The 18,525-nt window shown below is 29.7% G+C and overlaps 1 protein-coding gene across 4 annotated transcripts in view; it reads right to left on the bottom strand.

Annotated features, from left to right (window-relative positions):
• LOC105257070 (diacylglycerol kinase 1) overlaps positions 1 to 18,525 on the bottom strand; it is an 83,184-nt gene that overhangs the window by 19,314 nt on the left and 45,345 nt on the right. The window contains exon 1 of one of the 4 annotated variants that reach the window (XM_011267435.3): positions 8,177 to 8,439. The exons of the other annotated variants lie outside the window; for them this stretch is intronic. The gene's annotated coding sequence lies outside the window, so the exon portion shown is untranslated. Of the gene's footprint in view, positions 1 to 8,176; positions 8,440 to 18,525 lie in introns of those variants that run through there. 4 annotated transcript variants of the gene reach the window in all.

Below are 18,525 nucleotides of genomic sequence, written 5' to 3'. Positions count from 1 at the left end.
TAGAAGTATAAAAAAACTTTTTGATAAACTTGTGTGTTGATTAATATAACTCTTTCATATGTACAGTTATATAAATATAAAAAATATAAAAATTAATAACAACTGATAAAAAATGGTATAACATAAAAGTAAATAATAAATTAAATTTTTTGACATCTGTATAAAAAAAAGAGTTAAAATTTTATTCAGTGAAATAGCTTACTAATTTAAAAATATACTAGACAAGATATCAGCTTAATTAAAGCATTTCATGTTTTAAAGAGCACATTTTACAATGTGTAATCGTTAAAATTTTTAATTAGAGTAGAAAGCAAAATGAGCATTTTCATCGAAAATGAGATTTGTGAAACGCTAACCTAGTTTCGAGTTTTATTTGAGTAGGTTTGAGAGAGTTCTACTGTGACATTTATCGATACTCTTGACCAAGGACATAGGGCGTCGCCTTTTACCTTTTTTGCTCTGTTAAACCTGCGCTATGAGCAATAAAGTCACAAAGCAAAGGATGGTTGCAGAAGGTGCGGTTTATGCTACATCGTTAAAAATAAATTTGCAGCAATTGCGAATATATTTGACGATATAAAAATAATATCAATTATCAAGTTTGTTGTAAAATTTTATTTCGTTTTATTAAGTTATTTTCGTTTCTCTCTCTTATGAAATAATAAGATTTTTATCTAATAATGTAAAAAATATTTATATGCTTCGATTAATAAGTTGAAGTTAATTGAGAAAACTGTAAATAGTTATTATCAGGGTATTATTATATTTAAAACAATCTTGCCTCGTGATAAGTCATTCTTCCGTTCTAATTTGCAAGATCATTGTAGCGCTTGTGACATTGTGTGGTAAATTAAATGGAAATTCTTCGACCTTATACTTTGAACTAAGTTTTATAAGTAGAATCAAGTAACTTCGAAAAGGCTTTGATTTTCTTTTAAAAACGACTGATTCACATGATTTACAAGGTTTAATGAATAATAAAAAAAATAATTCACATTTAGAAAAGCTTGCAGATGTATTTATTTATTTTAATAGATCTATACTTTAATAAATCTATAAGATTTACGTTTAATTGGAAACATAGCAAATGACAATATATAAAACATAGACCTAAAGACAGAATAACTATAAGATCAATGTCATAAATTATGTTTTATAAAAAATAATTATAGTTATAATTAGGAAAAATTTTAGCGTAGCCATATCTTCTTTCACATCAAATATGTTTGTTCTATTATTTCAAGTTCTAACATGACATTACAAATTCTAATTAGCAATTGGATAAATATCTGCAATCTTTTTCTTTCTTTTATTAGATTTCTTTGAGCGACATTTCTTTATTGATAAGATGCCAACGATAGACTTTAATATGATTTCTATCACGCGCGGAATTTTCCTATGTCGGCGAAATATCTGGATTTACTACTGAGCCTTTAACATGCGTCTGTTGGCGGTAATCCTATTTTATGCTTCAATCTCGTAGCTATAGCGCATATGTTCAATAAATTCAATTATCGATATACTGCAATTAAAATGATTTAGTTGCAACTTATTTTAGTTTAAATTTAACTAACCGAGATTTCATATCTTTATATCTTATAGTTTAATTACATATAAATTTGTGGTTTACTGATTTTAATAATTTAATAAGCTGCTTATAAATATGAAATTTAAAACAAATCAACTTTTAAAACTGGAACATTGTATGACTGTTGCTCTTTCTATTCTAGTTTTGAAAGTCATAGTTCGGAATTAAGATTGATAGTGATGCATCAAGATAATTCATGTATTATACATATGTGGAGTTTAAATACAAATTGCACTTGCTTAACATATGCTAAACTAATTATGATGTATATATATATAACTTGGACATATAAATTTTTCACACAATTAATAATATTATTAAATTTCAAAATATATTAATATGTCTAGATAATATATACGTATATATATATACATAACTTGTTTCTATAAATATATGTATATAAAATTAATAATTATAATTATCGGTAAGTGTGAGAGATATTTAAGTGTAAAAAACCACGTTATTCTTACATAAATATAAATAATATAATAAATGCACGAATGCTAAATTGAATTCATCGAACTAGAATTCGTATTGTTTTGGAGAATATTACGGTATATCGAGGACACGCTTCACATTTACACAATTGCATAACAAATCATTTTATGAAATAGAGCACATCCGCTAAGCGAGGGAATATTCACATGAATGGCACAGGAGGCGGCCATTAAGCTTTAGGGATAGAGTGGAGGATGGAGAGGGCGAAATTCGAAGAGAGGGAAACGAGGTCATCCTGAATGGTCACGTAAGGGAGTGGTGGTGACGTCAGTGCAGCAGTGACGTCATTGTGAGAACGTCATAATTCTGCGGGGAAAAATAGGTCGCAGAGAAACACAGGGGGTGAGAGCGAGAAAGAAACAATCTCGACAATCCTCCCGTTTATTCGATATTGACGAATATATGCCCTCGAGTAAAAAGATGTTTTTTTATTTTGTAGATTTATTTTTTGAGATTTTAATATATATGATTGTCCTTTTTATATAATTTAGAATACAGTATTAATTCAGATGCTCTTATATTTTACTTAAATGTATTTGACTTTAATGAAGTTTTCGAGTTCATTATCATGAATTATTATCATATTTAATATTGAGAATGCGGAAAAAAGAAAAACTTTCTTAAAATTATCATTAAAAGAATATCCACTTCTTTCAAATGTACCCAAGAATAAGTGAAAAACTTTTCAAAAAATTTTAAAAAATTATCATAAAATTAAAAAAGAAGAAAAATGTGTCATTTACAATATAATATCGCATGATATCAAAAGGAAGAAAGATGCATCGAATTATATTTTTCTCGCTTTCACCATTTGCTAAAAAGTATATAGGTACAATAAAAGAGAAAGAAAGCAAAATGATACACTTGACTTTATACAGCCATGATGCTTAATATAAAAACGTATCGGTGTATTTATCGACGTCACGGTAATTTTTCGAATCCACAACACCGTAAAAATCAATCGATTATATGAATAATTTATAAAATGGCATTTGCGTATACTTTGATCGTGTTCAAACATGAGAGTATCGACGAGTTTTATATATGTCGGACTGAGCTATGCAATAAAAATAAACATGCCACTAACGAAAATGCGAAAGCGAATATGCCGCAGCGGCTTTGAACGTTTGGAAATCGCGAATACCGCAACTGTATCTTCCCCAAGATCAAAAATAGCAATTGACCCCGATCAAGTCTATGTCGTATTGCGGATAGATGAGCGACGACACTACATCACTTATGGCCCGTCATCATTCGCTCCATCGTCGTTTATATCAATCCGGGTTAATCAAGCATTGGGTTAATCAAATGGATTTTATAGCTTCACATCATAAATATATTATTTCGCCTTTTATTCGAGTAGTACTAATATGTTTAAAGCATCGTTATTGAACTTATCTTGTTATATAATGTTAAAGCAGATATATAATGTATTACAATTAGTTATATACAATTTCTCAAATAATGACAAGAGCGTTAGGATTTTTATACGAACGATAAAATTTAAATATAATTCCTCCAAGGAGAATTTTACAAGCAAAATAATTATCTTGTGTGTGAGCGAGGAAAATATTATTCTTTATTAATCCATAAAGGTCTTTATTATCGCGCGAAAAATAGGTTATCATCATTGATTATACATTTTTGATGCGTGTAGTAAAATAAGCTGAATCTTTATAATTATTCCCTCGATTGCGTTCAAAGGAGATCTTTTCATCTGGCATGTGTGAACGGTACTTAAGAGCAACCTAACACGCTCGCGTATATACTGTGATCGTAATCATTGAATAGGGGATGGGCCACAATGTAAACAAGTTAGGCATCAAGAATAGCTCAATTGTTCATATACCTGGTTATAAGAAGACCCTAAAGGCTGCTCTCGAGGCGGGGTGACTTCAATTAAAAGCTCTTACAGCGCGGACCCACACCCTGCTCAAACATAATAAACTTCTCACCCTCACCTCTTTGTACAATCTTCGCGATTACAATATATCACATTACACACATTTTTTTGCGCGCTTTGCTGCGCTTTATGTATACATGGCGTTCTTTATGCGGTTTATAAATGACCGCATACTGTAAGTAAGTCGTAGTGCTCGATATATATCTATTTCCGGCGCAAACGAGCATATATAATATAATGACTCACATTCATCCTTTTCCTACCTGCAATTAGGAACATAGTCGACAAGAATGCAGAGAATAAATAAGCTTGAACTATTTGAATCACATTTCGAAAAATTACTCTGCTACATACATATATACTAAGTTAATTTTTATTTATGATTTTATTATTATTATTTATTTATTTATATATTATATATTTATATATTATATATATTATATATATATATATATATATTTATATATTATTTATTTATTATTTTGTTATTTATGATTTTATTATTATCGCTGTCATTGCAGAGGCAAATTGATTCCCATGTTAAGATTACTGATATGCAAGATTTTCCAATTAAATGAATTTGAAATTTTTTTTTAATAAAGATATTTAATTATTATTTCATTTTTTAAGAAAAAATTATACATATTTTTTCGCTTTTAATAATTCCCCATAAATAAAGTAAGAACTCTATCGGATAATTTCGAAACAATAATTAAAACAGTGTTGTTGATACCGACGATATAAACAAATATTATTTTTATAACAATATTTTTTGGTGGAATAGTGCAAAAAGTTAACAAGAATTTTCAAGAATTCAAGAATCATCATTATCATATATATCAATATAATGGTTTCTTTTATGAAGTTAAGATTTTTCTCGGAGTCTGCTTCTCTGTTTACGTTGTTCATTTAAAATTTTCTCGAACTTTTCTAATATTTTCTAATATTTATAGTTTATATTCGGGAACATCTTATATCTCACGTAAAAGAAGAGTTTCTAGATCAAATTTATATCTCTTGCGTTCCATTTAGAAACTCCAAAGTTTCATCATCGTGGGGCAGATTCTCTGTAGGTCATTGTCTTGCTCAAGTTCCTAAAGACACATCCGATAGAATTGCATTCGATAGAATTGCAAAGTGTCGCAAATCAGATGGCTATTCTATTAATTTCATGATTCACATCGAGTCTTTATGGCGAGTCTTCAGCTTGTTGGCGATCCAAGTTTTGTTCAAGTAAAGCATTTACCGCGACAGCTCACCCATCGAAATTGCCATTTATTTATAGCATATATTTACAGCATACACTGCCGAGGAAGATAACGCGTTTATCGGGTACAATTTTGCAATGTCGTGCTTTCATTATTTACTATGATTATATAAATCGAATTAGCTTTATGTGTTTAACATCGTGTTTCAGTCTGTGTTATCGTATAATGAGATATTCGTGTATACATTTGATGATGTTCGTATGTATTCCTGCACAAGATATTTCGATATTGAATGCAAGTTTTTAACTCTTATTTCTAAAAAATTTATCTCCTCAACTAGTTTATTATTTGATGCTATGATCGACAATAAGACGAATCCATTTCTTTAATAAATCTAATGTGAATTCAATTTCTAGATTAAGATCTATTTTAATATTTCTGAAAACACTTGTAATAATTCGAAAATTCATTTCAATTCTCAATATTAAAGAAAGCATAGGAGATTAAACCATGAACTGTTACTAAGCAATTCAATTTTTGTCACGTTTCACAATATTACTTACTTATTAATATTCACAAGTAATGTACTGTTTTCACTTAAAAGAATTTTTATTTTCAGAGAAATAAATTTAATGGAATTAAATATGCGATAGATAATATGCGGCATGGAAAAATTTCAAATTTTAACATCTCAACGCAGTATGTTGATGAAATATTGTAAAATGCTATGGACCCGGTTCTCAGGATGGTTTTATCGCATTTCTTTTCCAGAAAATTAAATTGAATATTTATGTTTAACGGATTAAAGTTTTCTCATGTTCTATCTTTAAACTCAAATTTCTTCTCGTTTTCATAAAATCCTAACGAAACACACGTATTTTGTCTACTCTTCACGCACGATATATAACATGTTATGTCATTCTTTCAAAAAGCTATTGTTTGCCGTAGGAAAGGAAAGCTTATATTTTCTACTGCCGCAAATTCCATACAAAAACGGTCAAAACTTGAATAAAACATAAAATGAGAAAAAAATTATAAGAATTTTTCATTGTTATTTATTCCACCAATCGTTGAATTTATATACAACTAACTCGATAATTTAATCTTCGACGCTGTGTGTGTGTGTATGTCGAAAAAGATTAATGTTCTGATGCACATTATTAAAGTTTTACTTTCTATTGAATTTTCAGTTTATTTATAAATAATAGATAATATAATTTAAAACGCGACATTTATATACTTGATATATGGTTGATGCAAAATATAAATTAAAATAATAATGTTCTAAGTTATCTCTCTCTCTCTCTCTCTCTCTCTCTCTCTCTCTCTCTCTCTCTCTCTCTCTCTCTCTCTCTCTCTCTCTCTCTCTCTTCATGATCATAAAATCCAAAATTCTTCCCAAAATCATAAAATACATTTTACAAAAATACATACGGGTGTAAAAATATGTATCTCTAAAGTAGAGAAAAATTTTAATTATAATTTAATTTTCTCTCTCTCTCTCTCTCTCTCTCTCTTATTATTCTATTATTAAACACATACACACACATATATATAACTTTTAATATAAATATTATAATTAATTATGTCTTTCTCGCGATGAGAATATGACTACATTTGCATATTTGCATCATCATCTGTTCTCGAAATAAACTATAAAAAAAATACAATTATAATTTTTTTTTCGTGTCTTTTTGATATTTCTGTCTCGAGATCAAGTAATCTAAACGAGATGACATATCTGCTAAAAATAGAATGTCAATATTATCGAGATTTTAAAATTTGTTTCTTTATAAAAAGAAGATAGTGTATAAATTTTACAAGATTTAAAAAAGCAAATATTATATATTGCAGAGTTTCTATATTGACATTTCAAAGCATTGTCATGTAAACTTATTCAATCATCCCTCCGCTCATCGTTCTACATTAAGAGATTTCTTTTCTTGAAGACTATTCTCAACACAATGTAAACAGCATTATATATTCATACATTTAAAAAAATATTCCACTAAAAATATAATTTTTAAAAAAGTATATTTTTTGTCTGAAATTTTCACGACGATCTACTTCTTTTAGTTAAGTTAGTTGGAATTTAAGTAGTATAAGTCAAACTTATTGCTGTCCCACACATTCAAAAAGTTTTCAACAGAAAATGAATATATGTGACTTTAGGAAGATTATTAAAACAATTATTAGTATGTTACTCTTGCAAATGATTCATTAGTATTTCATTAACTCATAATATTTATTAATAATTAAAATAAATAATATTATGTTTTTCAAATTATTTTAATCTAAAAATAAATCAACTGTCGCAAAGGAATAAATTATAATGTAAATTATTTAAATAAATGACATTGAAAAATTTATGCAGAATTTTACTATTCATTAACTTTTATGCTTAAATATAAACAATATAATACAATAAATATATAAACATGTATTTTATATATTTATTTATATAATTCGAATTATATTTAAGACATGAAAATAATTAAGACGTGAAATTATATATAATATAATTGTGATATATATATATATATATATATATATATATATATATATGATGTAATTGCACAAAAAATAAATTGCAAATAGATTTTGAAAAATATTAAATGTTAACAGATGCAAATATATATAATATGTAACAATAATTAAGAGTTAAGTAATAAATTCAATGTTAATATATTTCGAGTGTGAAAAATTTGAGAAGTGATTTAATAAAATCAAAATTGAAAAAGAATGCAATTAATTATATTAATATAATTCAGTTTTTTATAGCGAAATGTCAAGTATTATATGAAATACTTTTAATTATTTTCTTTTAAACTTATTTTGCGAGCAATAAAAAAATTCCAGAGAAATAAATTATCAATAAACTGAATTATTACCGTAAAGATTGAGCAATTTATTTCATAATTAACACAAATAATAATAACACATAATAAACAAATAACAACAAGATTATAAATTACTCACTCCATGGTCGTTCCATCGTTATCGTTCGTTTGATTTCCTTAAGTCTTTCTCTTTCTTCTTGCTTGTCTTTAGCTGCTCCTTTGTAGCACTCATTCGCGAAAACACAATTATAATCGCGTGTGCACTAATCATCAGAATAACAATCGTCTGATATTTTGCACAGTCTTCTTGTATTGTGTTAACTGCACACAACGCATATTTTATTTCATATTACAACAGCGAACGTAAAAATCACGATTACACAAAATTATTTCAATGTACTCAAGACTGATCACGGTCAGACGGTCGATCATACAATGACACCGAATTTTGCGTATATGACAGTCTTGTTGTCATTCACGCGACGAGATGGAAGGGGAAAATCACGGTGCGAAATTCCTTGTGTGTACTATCTATGTCCTATGTCCCCCCCTATGTCCTATTGTATATATTGTTATTGTACATATTATTTCTCAATACTCAATTATGTATTACACGGAGATTTCAAAATATTATTATCCTCTACTATTATATTCGCGATTATTCTATACAATGAAGAATTGAGCTTGAATAATTAATTTTTACGATTATCGATATCGTCAAATTTAATTCATCTTTCGTATCTTTATTCTCTCTTATAATGAGAGATAGTAAAATTGCTGTTTGTTAGCAATAAAAAATTATATTTGTTAGTAACAAAGATAGTATATTTCTATATAACGTATCTCTCATTATATAAATGAATAAATAATATATAAATTAAAAGTAAAAATAAATATCGATAATCGTATATATCGCGAATATCATAATAGAAAGCAATAATGTTTTAAAATCGTATAATATAATTACATATTGAGAAATAATATATACAATAACAGTGTGTATATACAATACGTATAGAGAATCATCTCATGCCTCCTCCTTCCATCTCGTTGCGTGAATGACAACAAGACCGTCGTATACACAAAATTCGGTGTCATTATATGACCGACTTTTTAACTGTTCAGTCTTGAATGCATCGAAATAATGTTGTGTATCCGTGAATTTTATGTTTTCTCTGTTTATGCTATTGCAATATAAAATAAAATATGCATTGCATGTGCGGTTAACTAATTAATAATTTAAGAAAACTATGCAAAATATCAAGCGATTATTGTATTCTGGTGATTAGTGCACACGCGATCATAATTGTGTTTTCATGAGTGGGTGCTACAAAGGAACAACTAAAACAAGCAAGAAGAGAGGAAAAGATCAAAAGAGAAGAAACATTGAATAATGAGGGAACGGCCACGGAGTAAATAATTTATAATTACTTTATTATTTGTTAGTTATAAAATTAATTGCCCGCTTATATTCATGGTAGTAATTCAATTGTATTGTAAGTTATCAAGAATAAATGAGAAAGAAAAAATTCGAGAAAACATAGGATAATGGCGAAACAATCATGGAGTGAATAATCTAATCTATGTACATATAATTCTATTAATTTGTTATTTATCATTTATAAAATTAATTATTCACTTATCTTCGCATTAGTGATGCAATTTATTACTTATTATTTTAATCCCATATTTATTGCTTGCGAAATAAGTTTAAAAAATAATCAAAAACTTCAACATTTATATCGCAAATATAAAATATGCAATTAATTGCTTTCTCTTTCTCTCTCTTCGTTGATTTTGATATTAAAATATTTCTGCAATTATTTGTTGTCTACATATTAATGTCGATTTTAATGTTTATTATTTATCTTTTGATTACTTTACTGTGTTATATGATTATAAATTATATTTTCTGAATGATACATATTCATATTAAAATTTAATATTTTAAAAATCTATTTGCAATATCTTTGCATTAATTAGCAATTAATTTTCATGCTTTTATTTTTTTCTTTACGATTAATTTTTAATTTACAATTCGCTGTCCACGTTTTTTAAAAGTGGAAATGCTAATTAACGTGTGTGAAATCAGCATCCTCTTTCTTTAATACAAATTTTCCATCCTCTTAATTGCTAGTGGCAATAAATTTGAGATTAAAGCCAAAAATTTGTAATTAATTATCACTTAATTAAGCCGGACATCGGAATTTGATTTTTCAATAAGCTATTATAATGAAAGTCGATAGTCAAAGTGCGTAGTACGAAAAGGGAGCAATAGACGTTCATAAATGCTCAGTTTCCGTGAGTATGACAGGCGAATATACATATATCATCTAAATATACAGTACGCTGGCTGGTCTATGCTCCCGAAATAGCCGACCGCTGTGTTTGTTTTTGCAATGACGACTATCCCGTCGTATAATTCCGTACGCACTTGACGTGGTATTTGTTTGCGCGTAAGAACGTGTTGCAGCCATGTCGTTGCACACATGTATGCGATATACACGAAACTGTGCATAAAGTTATAAAGAAATTGCGTTCTTACACAAAATGTATGTTGTCTAATAAAAAATATTTAATTCTGATGGAGCGATTTTGTCGAAATTACGAAGATGAAAGAGAAAAAAATTTCATAAATATAATGTAAAATGTAAAAAATATGGCACTGGTAGATTACTTTCAATTCTAATTAAAGGTTAAATAAAGTAAAATTAAATTAAATTAAAATTATAAAATTATAAAAAATAAAATAACATTTTTAAACGAGAGAATTCGTGATAATATAATATATCAGTCAAAAAATATGTAAATTATGTGAATCATTTGAAGTTCTTTCTTTTCTTCTTTTAAATTTTCGGTATGATAGGAAGTTATTGTTAGACGCGAAATATAAAACTGACTTGAATACAGATGTAAAGGCACATTATATTTTTCATCTCTTTAGCGAGATGGATCCAGCTACAAAAAATAGAGCAATTTAAAATGATAATTTGAATGCAGTATAATCTAATGATACTTTCGCTTTATTTCTGCTTGGCCATCTACGCCAGAGATATCAAGGTATAAACTGCATATTATGCGTCATTGGATGAGCCCAGTCACTGCATGTAAAATATATGATAGCGAGATAGTTACGAAAGTTGCTTGATGTTGACAATGCTGATGAAAGAGATAAATCACACACTGAAATCGTATTTAATGCTTTTTTATTAACATAATCCTCACCCGTCAAAATTTTCCTATAATATTCATTTTACATACCATTTCGAGAATTAAGAAATATATTCTAAGGTACAATACTTTTGTGCTCAAGAATAATAAATCTGCGATGTACTTTGCTACATTCAATATGACATGTGCATCGTGAAAAATGGGAAATTGGTTGGAATATGTTAAGATAAAAGATATCAGCTGTTATCTTTATATATTATTCAAAACGCAAGATTTTAAAACATTTTGAAGCGAGATTTATCTACGACATCTATCTACGTACGAATAAAAATTTTTTAAAGATTTTGAAACATTTTGAAGCGAGATTTATCTATCTACGTGTGAGTAAAAATTCTTTTTTTTATATGGTAATGAAAAATTCATCGTTTAGGTAAGCGATGAGTTTCCTCGAATAATTTAGAAATAGTTTAGGATGTACGCGCACGTGAAACTGAATAATTGTATAATTGAATAGCTGAATAATTCTACAGTAATTCACAGAGATTATTGATGCAGTTATATAAATTATAAGTTTAAATAGACAGTGATGCCGCATCACAGATTGCAATTGCGAGTGCATCGACCTCAATTTCAACATTATCCTGAGCAAGCGCCGAACTGCAGATAGTGACGTCATTGACGAAGTCCCTCTCTCGTATCCATGGAAACAATGACGTCATACTTTCATGTAATACATAGTAAATTTTTGAAAAGGTCAATATTCCACACAAAAAATACGTGCGAAAAATAAAAATATTCGACACAACGTATATTTTCTTCTCTTTAAAGAGAGATTATATGAACATTTTTATCAACAATTTAAAAGATATAATGCTTAGAATTCATAATAAGAAATTTCTCAAGCCTTTTCCTTTGAAATGAAAGAAAACGTTACATCGTAATGCAAAAAAAGATTAAATTAACTCAAATTACCAACGGACTTGGCTTATTTTTTCTTTCTCTTTTTTTCATTTTTCTAACGCTTTCTTTTATTTTCTCTTGCTTATCCGCTTTGTTAATGAAAACTTTCCATTATGCGAAACTTTAATCCGAGCAATCTGAAGAATCTTGTTTTACGTTGAATTTACATATTTAAATGTAACATTCAATAACATCGTATAACAACGATTCCGCGTGCCTTACCTTATAAATTGTACAATTGGGAAAATTAATTTTCTCATCAAATTGCTTTTAAGTTGCTTGAACTGACTTAAAGCAATTTCAAAAAAATTATGCATATCTCTCATAAATCTTCATAATACTTTGCGAGAAAAATATTCTTAAATAATATATAAAAGTTTTTATTCTAGATTACAGCAGTAAAAATTACAATTCCTTGTTTTCAATAATTTTAAAAATACTGTCTATCGATCCGAACTTTAATAAGAATATTAATATCTTATCGAGCCTTCAAATACTTCGAATTGATATTTATTTAGCCGGTAAATAACTTTTTCATTTCGACCCATTGCGGATGAAATCGAGTGATGATATAGCGAATGAAGAAGAGAAAGACAATTCCATTCCATGATTCTCGTTTAATACCGATCAAGTTGAATCGATCGCGCCGGTCTTTTACAATCTCCTCACTCTCGTCCAGCAATAAGAGGAAACGATGGATCGCGCGGAATGTAATGAAGAAAAAGGATTGGATTGGCGCGGATCAGCCGACGAGTGCCGCTTTAATTTTGCGTTTCATCCTTCTCCTTGGATAAAAACGCGTGCACGGCTAGCCGACCAACATGGCAAATATTTTCTTGTGACGTCGGCGGAAAAATAGCGAGGAATTTTATCGCGCATGAAGACGAACAGCGGAATAGCCTCCAGGCTTTTACGCGTATCCTTTTTCTCGGTTTTGTCTTTTCTCTCTCTTCCCATCTTTATCTGTTCACATATTTCCCTCTTTTCCCTCTTTCTCGCCTTTTGTCACATCATTCTTCCTTCACTGAGCTCTTCACCTTCTTCAAGAAAGACGTTACGCGTCCTCCATCTCGTTCGGCAAGCGAGAAATGCGTTTCCCTTGCTGAGGGTGAGAGAAATTTCATCCCTGATTACGGCGCTACAAGTTTTTCCTTGTTCCTCTAATATCGCGCATCGTTCCACCGACGTGATTGCTACGTCAAGATATCAAGGGCTTATCGTTGCAATGTATGACGGGGGTTTGTTCTGCTGAATGCGACGGAGCTGTTATACGTGTTTTCAGCTGCGGCCATTACGACAAAGATAGGGATATTACGGTTGCACTTGGATGATTTATTATCTTAAATATATGATCAAAACGCGTACTAATGATAGTTTGCTTCAAAATCTTAATTAATCGAATTCACATGTCACAATTTTCAAACTAGCCCTAATTGTATTTGGCTCTCGTTCAATCTCAAGACGCTTGAAAATTTCGCACGATTTCTCATAATTTATAATCTTAGATATAAATTATTCGCAATAAGAAATATATGTAAATAAAATGTGCGTGACACAAGCACGTATACATCTTAATATATACGATAATTGAAAAAGTCTAAAGAAAAAGATGATATTTTTCATTTGAAAATATTCCCTCATTCGCATTAAATTACCGACAAGTGTTTCGATTGGAAACACAACTACTCTACCAAATACCAGTACACGTTCATATCCGGTAAATGTTAAACTCATCGTTGAATAATAGAGCGTGGGCAAAGCGAGGTTTTCTCTGCAAGCTCAGCAATTGCTCTTTCCGGAGCATTCTCATGTAACAGATACATTCGCCGGGAAAGAGTTGTGAATTATACAGTTTTCTCTTTTCCTCTTCTTCTCTATGAGAAACCTCATTCGAGTACCCGGCAATACAAGTTTTTCTTTATCGTCCGCGTGTTTTATTGCCGTGATGTTTACGAGTACCGGTTCGCCTCTCGACATTTTCATCGGCCGTCGTTTATCCCTTTGACGCTACGATATATCGCTCGCCACTCGACACTAACGTCGAATTGATAGTCGCTGTATCTGTATACCTGTAAATAATAGTGTAACGCTGTTGTCAATCGATCTTTTCTCTCAGTTACGTTACATAATTTTGCGGGCATGATGAAAACATTACAAGCGGGGTTTAGCATAACTAAGATGCAATTATATAAAGTGAAGCTAATCGATTGCACAAAATAAAACAATGTTCATTTTTATCCTCGTACATATATGAAAGATATTATTTAGCAACTTGTATGACTCTTGCACTATTTTAAAATTATATAAATTTCACAGTAATCAAAACCAAAATTTTTATAACTGAAAAAAATAAAAATGATGGTTGTATAAAATGTTTAAAAGTAACATATTTTTACATTATTAAAAATATCAATTGAATTTTGATTTTGAATAAACTTTTATTATGTAAAGTTTTCCAATACTCTATCTTGAATTCAGACAGAATTGATTGAAAATATCGAATTATTATGCAACATTTTTTGTGATATTAATATTTAATAATGATATATTTTCCCCTCTAAATATGTAAAAGCACGTTTCAAAGCCATTCCGCATTTTTTCTCCAATTTTTATCTATTTTATTATCGATTTATTCTGAAGTGATCTAGATTCATAAAATTCTCGTCGATTATAATCGATCGAAATGGTAATTGGTAGTATTATATCATACAAATAGGGAGCGAAATTTATACGAATGATGATAACACAACCAACAATAATCGACAAAATACGAGAAAAACGATTTGCAAATCTTCCTCGTGTTGCCAGCTTTGTAGGCCAAGTGGAAAAATCGGAATATAAACTTCGGCTTAACGTCACGGTTTATGCACTGCATATGACGTTAGGTTTTTACGTTCAATGGCGTGGATTCTCCCCAGTTTTATTCTTACTCCTGCTCACGTTCTTATATCCAAGCTTACCGAAGCACAAACAAGCATATGAAGGCACTATAAAGACTATGCATTTACTGTACTTCTTTGTATCATATCGATTTTAAATTTAATAGTAAAGTAAATTGATGATCATATAGTACATGTATAAAAAATTTTATCCATTAATCAATTAAAACATAAGATATGTATGTGTGTATTTGAAATAAGATGTCTTGTAATGAAAAATGCAATCTTTTAAATTTATTAAATTACTCGCATGCACATAAAAAATTTTCTTCTTTTATTTTTAAAGTATTAGGTAACACCTGTTTCAAATTAATGAAATGACCTAGCGAGGAAAAGCGTCATTCTTGCCGCTCGAATGACCACTTGGCGCATTCTTCCAGTAAAGCATCCTCAAGATGGATACTACACGAAAAAGTAGACAATGTACATTGCTAAGTGTAATGTATAGTCATGTCAACTGTGTGATGTCAGCTTGGAAACGACTTCCTTTTTTCAACCTGCAAAAGAATCCTGTTATTTTGTTATTTTATTTTACTTTTTATATTTCCATTAAAATAGAGAAAGATAAATGGTCAATATAGCATGCGATATTTCACATTATAAAAGTATATGCAGTATTTTACTGATATTATTACAAAATAATCAAATTAAATTCATAACTATATCCACCTTTTCGCGTTTAAATTAATGAAATAATGCAACATAATATATTGCATGTTCAATATACATTTTTACTTATAAAGATTTTAATAAAATCTTCAATTTTATATTAAAAAATTAAAAAAGTTATTCCGCGTTGTGTTTACTATTTCTTTTCATAATACGGTGAAACAATGAAAACATATTTGTGTGATATTCCAACCTTCAGTAAAATAAAAGAACGCAGAGAAAAGAAACAAAGATATGCTTATACATTTTAGAATTATTCGCAGCCAGTAATAAAAAATGAAGAGAAAGAAATGTCGACTTGAAAAATAGAAAGGAGGAATCTAATTTTCTGTTGCTATTATTAATGAGACTATTGCGTTCGCGACTTTATTTCGATAATTTAAAATATGCAAAAATGTAATACAAAATGTAATAGCGCGACGTTTGTGTGAAAATTGGGAGATGTACTCAGTTTTTTATATTCGAGACCTTGCATAAACTGCAAGTGTGAAGATGACGGTCGACACATTTACGTTTTGAGGTGCTTTATTGGAGCATGCTGTGCTCCCTCGAGCGTGAACAACTCGGCATCGGCGCCCATAATCGCGACAAAGTAAACGTGAGGAGACGACCTGAAGAAAATATTCGTCTGTTATCAAATTTTTCACATCTAAAATGCTATAATCTTCGTAAGGATCGATAATGGATAGTTTCTGAACGATGACGTTTGAATTTTGGATAGTTTCTAAACGATGACGTTTGAATTTTTCATCACGTTTGCGCGGAAAACACAGCGGATCGCGGATTTCATCGGTTCTCTTTCTTCTCTTTTCTCTTTTCGTGACATTTCAGCACCAATATTATTGGATATATTCGTTCCTTTATTTTTTTACGTTGTCATATTCAGAGCGAAATTTATGAATTTGTCATATTCAGAGCGAAATATCGCTCGAATTATGAAATATGATTGTGAAATATATTTTTTATGAAGAAAGATCTCAGGCATCATGTATATGTGCTCTCGACTATCATCAAATGATTAATAATAAAACAGTAACTAATAAGAATCTTGTTTTAATATCTACTATTTTTGTAGATGATATTAAATTTTACTTTCCTAGAGAAAAACTGAAGAATTATATCAGATAATTAATGAGAAAAACATATCAAGAATTTCCTCTCAGAAACGAACGAGCTATACATGAAATAAATTTTTTATATCTTTTACGGATAGAATGAGCAGAAATGATTTGTTCGATAACATACAAAAAATTATCGCAAATAATAGATTTGATCCGATGACCAAGAAAAATTTTGGACAACGATATTTTACGAGCTAAATCTTTCTGGAAGTTATGAGTATCATAAAACGATAGCGTGAGTTTGACGGCACAACAATTTCACTTTATGATAAATAGCTTTTTTAAAGAGATAGGACAGTATAATTCTGGGTATACGATTTGCAATGATCATATTTACGTTGGATTAGATATAGTGTCGATCATTAATTGTAAAAAATTGGGGAAAATTTATAAAATTTTGTACAAATAGTTGACATGAGCATTTTACATACTTAATCTTTTAAGTCAAAATTAAAATTAAATATTGATTTGTACTAGAAAGATTTTAATATATAAAATGTATCTCGGTTTTTTGCATAAATGGATTTAATGGAATTTTCTGTAAACGTTCACAAATGCATGTACATCAAAATTGAGACAAAATATTTCGCGCTATTATTGAAATTAAAACAATAAAACAATATTAAATTTAATTCTGCTATTTGTATTATTTTTCAAAACTTTATTGTAACAAGAAGATTCTTTATTCAAATAATAGCTTCTTCTGGTCCAGTTAAGCAAGCTAATAAATCTTCTTTAGATAAACAATTCTTGAATTTCCCTGAACGAAAACTGACCCAAACCGCAATTTATAAATAAATCACGTGTTAATTTATTGAGGTGACCATCTCTTTTCAACGCGCAAGTAAAGTGAAAAGTGGATTTTCTTTATAGACAGGATCTATTAGATATCCGCGATTGAAGACTGGTCCGGAGAATCTCTTGAAAGACCAATCTATCCTGCATCCTATTCGTATAACATTCGGACCAATGGTCAATTTAGTCAAACAAGAACAGATATGTCTCCCTCTCTCTCTCTCCCTTTTGATCGTCCCAGGAATAATTGTCTAATCTGTCTTTGAAACTCTCCTCCTCGAAATTCATGTGTACGTATGATGACGTAGTGACCTCGGCTTGTGTAGTGTCGGCTCTTTGTCGCATCGCCGACACCGTTTCTCTTTCAGTGCGTCAGAAATGACGTCACGTAGCTAGGCAACCGCACCCTTGCGGCCCACGAAGACCCGTTTTTCCATGCCTTACGTCCCCAGCAGCCGTTTCTCATTGTCCTTCGTATTTACGGGCCGAAGGACGAGCTTAGGGAACGTGTGCACATACGGGACGATAACTCGATAAGAAGATAGGGGACCGTAATTCCTAGGATCCTCGAGTGAGAAAGTTATGTCAGGGATAATCACTTAAAATATGTCAGACAACATTGCGATAATATAATCACGGCATCTAATTTGATCTCGTTATGGAGTTTGCTTCGAAAGTTTGAATATGGAGTTTCACGCGATAACGATAATAGGTCTACACTGTACAAACTGATGATATATTCTTGGTCAGAAAACACAGATTTATTTTTCACTCTTTATTTCTCTCCCTCTTTTAATATATAATTATAGACAAAATTTATATAAAATAGTCTA

This window comes from Camponotus floridanus, unplaced genomic scaffold (assembly GCF_003227725.1).
Source record: "Camponotus floridanus strain SB8 unplaced genomic scaffold, Cflo_v7.5 scaffold91, whole genome shotgun sequence".
NCBI lineage: Eukaryota > Metazoa > Arthropoda > Insecta > Hymenoptera > Formicidae > Camponotus > Camponotus floridanus.
Note: the sequence above shows the minus strand (reverse complement) of the source record. Positions and strands in the feature narration are given on the sequence as shown.